We start from the raw sequence: 4,517 nt of genomic DNA on the forward strand, positions 1-4,517 counted from the left end.
CGCATCTCAGACTGCTTCACCTTCAGGTGTCAGACCTTGAGTCGCTTTCACTTCTCTGCATATAATCCTCCCCTTCATTTGAATCTTGCCTTGTTGCCCTTGAATAATCTTGTAGAACTCACAGGCTCAAGCTGTTGCACTTCTGCTCCTCCTGTGATGCAAGATCATCACACGTCCTTGAGGCTCGCTTCTGGATTTTCATGGACTAGATCAAGCAAACCCTTGCTCAACACCTTCTCTGCTTGCTTCATGTGACCCTCAACCGGCCATCCTCTTCAAGCCTGGCCTCCTCTACTATGGTCCTGCTTCTTGGTTGCGCTTTGAGATGCCTGAGATCTATCTCTTCCTCCTCTGCTTCATCGAGTCACCTATACTCATCCCATATTCTCTGCTTCAATTCCCTGTATGCTTCGAGCTCTGGCATGTTCTTTCTACACCTTCTTGGCTGAACAGCGCCCTTCCTGTTCTTTCCATACTCGTTGGCAGCACGCCCGGCAGCCCCTTCATGTCACCTTCTTTCTTGCTCTTGGAATAGCAGCCAGCACTTCTTCTCTCTGTGCTCCCTCTACTTTATCGGCACCTTTGATGCCATTTCCATGTTTACATCGCCTTCTCAGGCCCGCTCTGTAACAGCAAGCCAATATTTGGCCTCTCAGGATAGCCCCAACATCTGTTGCTCGCCTCCTAAATTTCCCATGCTTTCTCCTTCTTGGCGGCTCCTTGCAGACCCCAACCAATCCCACTGTCTCGCATTGGACAGCAATCTACAACCCCTCTTGATCCCCTCGTGGCGCAACCCCCAGGCATTCATGCGCGAAGAAAGAGGGAGAGGGAGGGCTCTCTTGAGGGGGGCAAGGACGTCTTTCTGCATGTAGAGGGTAGAAAATTGACGTGTACGGCTTGCTTTCCAGGCGATGGTGATGCTGCTGCAGCACAGCAGCGCTCATGGCCATGGCCGGCTTGTCATTACCAAAGGGGAATCCGCTTCACGCGTGGTCGCCAAGTGTTAAGAGCATCATCCACACACCCTTAATGTTGTTGATAAAGAAGAATTACAGAGAGATAAAGACACAAGAGAGAGATAGAGAGAGAAGCGATAACCAGACATCCCAGGACATGTTCTTTGTTAATGATTGAACACCCCATGATGCGTACAAGGAGGACTCCTCCATTTTATAGGAAAATAGGAACACCCTTTGAAATCCCCGATGCCCCTTCAGTTACACCTTTTGAGATCCCCTCTACTAAGAGTGCATTCCCACATGAAGGTACACAAGGCATGCTTGACACTCCCAATGCGGTCATGTGCGGTACATTTCTGGCACATACACCTGGCACTCCTCTTAGCCTTTGAAAATCGGCTCTTAAGTATCTACACCCACGGCTTGAAGTGGTTAATTATAGAGAGTAGAGGAGTAGGTCTAACATAGCAGAGTTGCCGAGGGCTAGCTCCTTTCGGACTTCTTATGGCTCAATAATGGTACAGCCGTAGGCAAGTCTAAAAAGACTCCATTATTAAGTCCAAAGCTCCCGAGGTGTGCACCATCACCCACATAGTGGGCTCAACAAAACCGATAATAGATCCCAGTTCCACTTACCCTAATATAATTGACAACATCAACCATTTATAGGCTACTTAAGGACCTCTCTTCTTAAGCAAGAAAAGAGAAACCAAATGCTCTGATACCAATGTAATAGAATTGGCCTATTTAATTTGAAAGTAGCGGAAATTAATGAGAGTACTTTCGAGAAATGACTTTGTGAGCATAGCGGGTGAACATAATTGAAGATAGCAACATAATCATAGCAATTAGCTAACTTGGCATGAACAATAGTTTGCAAGAGAGAGAATTTAGAGAACATGACAACAGTTGAGGACCGGATTTATGTGGAGCCGGTCCCCCCTCCAATAGGCATTTGTATTATGATTTCTCCCATTAAGAGAGACTTGTTACAATACAATCTTTGTGTACCTTGTGACCTAGGTGATGCAATGAAGATGGAAAGCTTCATGCATCACAAACATAATATAAACTTGAAGAAATTTTTAACTATCCCAAGCCTTAGTCCCAAGACCTCAAACACCTTCGAAGGGTGAGAGAGCTAGAAGGGAATGAGGGTAGGGAAGAGGAAGAAGAAACATTTCATAGGAGAAAGAATTAGTTCCTCACTTATCATAACTCTTGTTGCTAGCATACATAATAGCATAGTAATGAAGAAGAAGGAGATGGAAAGCTTAAGCATTGAAGCATGGCTCTTGGTTGGATTTGCACTCCATATCCAAGAGTGTTGGTGTAGGCTCTCAACCTCTACTTGCTTGGAGAAGGAGAGGGAGTTCTTGCACTTTGCATAGCACACAATGAGAGTGTTTGTGAGTGTGTGTGGGTGAGTATACCCCCTAAGCAACCCCCTAGCTTGCTTGGGTCGACCCCCCCTTGTAGCTCATGCTTGAAGCTCATTGGACCCTTCCAGGCCTAGCCAATCACAAGCAGGAGGCATTACAAGCAGCAAGGGTAGCCTTGAGACAAGTGTCCCCCTTTCCCCTTTGAGAGAGAGGGCTAGATAAATGCTAAATCATTTAATTAAATCTCCTAAATTATTATTGGACCCCTTGGGTGGCCAACCAATAGGCTTCAGGCACACCATGAGGGCAACATGAGGAGGAACTTGACAAGTGTCCCTTTTGCTTTCTTTGTACCATGCATGCCTTGTGTGAGTGTGTGGGTGTTCTCTCTCATCCCCCCTCATGTAGGGCTCGCCCCCTCCTTGTAGGGATTGAATCTTTGACTTTTTGACACCTCAAGCCCCTCATGCATAGGCCCAGTTCCCACCACAAGCTTGGCTCATAAGCACTTTAAGCTTGGGCTGGGTTCTCACCTCAAGTGCAACCCTAGCATCTCAAGCATGTCAAGCACCTCAAGAATCTCAATAATTAAGCACCTCAAGCATCTCAAGCACCTCAATCATCAAGCACCTCAAGCACCTTAGTCATCAAGGATGACAAGCAGGACAAGCACCTCGAGCTGGGTCGGGTTCCCCCGCCTCAAGCTCAGCCCTAGCTTACCTAAGGTCAAAGGCCTTTTACACACATTATTGGAGGTCTTCAATGAAGCTAACCCTAATGTCTTATGCTCCATTTGTTAGCCTTGCTCTTTGATAGACCATCTCTCATTTGGGCCCCTTTACCATTGGCCCCATGTTGAGATAGATCTATAAGCACATGTCTATATCTTAACACTTGTTCCCATTTATTCTCCCACATTAAGTGATCAATTTAATATGAGAAAATCATTTGGGTTGGTTAGATATTAGCTATTAGATTTTATGACACTTGAGGTGCCTGATGATTGAGATGCTTGAGATGCTTGAGGTGCTTGATGATTGAGATGCTTGAGGTGCTTGTCATGCTTGAGATACTAGGGCTATACTTGAGGTGAGAACCCAACCCAAGCTTGAGGGGCTTAAGGGCCAAGCTTGTGGTAAGAACTAGGACCAAGGGTGAGGGGCTTGAGGTGGCACAAACATCAAAGCTTATCCCTACAAGGAGGGGGGGGATCCCTACAAGAGGGGGGATGAGAAAGAACACACATATACTCACATAGGGCATGCTTGGTACAAAGAAAGCAAAAGGGACACTTGTCAAGTTCCTCCTCATGTTGCCCTCATGGTGTGCCTAAAGCCTATTGGTTGGCCACCCAAGGGGTCCAATGATAAATTAGAAGATTTAATTAATTGTTTTTACATTTATCAAGTCCTCTCTCTCAAAGGGGAAAGGGGGACACTTGTCCCAAGGCTACCCTTGTTACTTGATTTACCTCATGCTTGTGATTGGCTAGGCTTGGAGGGGTCCAATGAGCTTCTAGCATGAGCTACAAGGGGGGGTCGACCAAGGAAGCTAGGGGCTTGCTTAGGGGGTATACTCTCCCACACACACTCACACACACACTCTCATTGTGTGAAGTGCAAAGTGCAAGAGCTCCCTTTCCTTCTCCAAGCAAGTAGAGAGGTTGAGAGCCTACACCAACACTCTTGGTTATGGGGTGCAAATCCAACCAAGAGCCATGCTTCAATGCTTAAGCTTGCCATTGTTATGAGCGCATATAGAGCTAGAAGAGAGCAAGAGGAGGCGCTCACAATGTACAAGAACTTGGACTTGATGATAAGCTTAATATTGATTATAAGACTTAATACTTTATTAAGAGAGCTAGATACAAGACTTGGATTACATGACTTGCGTACAAGACAAAGCTTGATTGCAAGGACAAGACTTGAACATAAGACAAGAACTAGAAGAGGGATTTCCTCATAGGAGCCTCACAACTGGTGTTGGCAAGACTGAGGGGCTTGTGGCCCAAGACCCCTATTTATACTAGTGCTTGAGGAGGTTAGGATTTTCTAGGTTCTTCATGAGGAGGTTAGAATCTTCTAGAACCTTCTTGATCCTTCTAGTTCTTCTAGAACCTTCTAGATCCTTCTTCAACTTTCTAGAGCTTTCCAGAAACTTCTAGAGTCTTCCA

Source organism: Adiantum capillus-veneris, chromosome 11 (genome assembly GCF_014529385.1).
Source record: "Adiantum capillus-veneris isolate H3 chromosome 11, ASM1452938v2, whole genome shotgun sequence".
NCBI lineage: Eukaryota > Viridiplantae > Streptophyta > Polypodiopsida > Polypodiales > Pteridaceae > Adiantum > Adiantum capillus-veneris.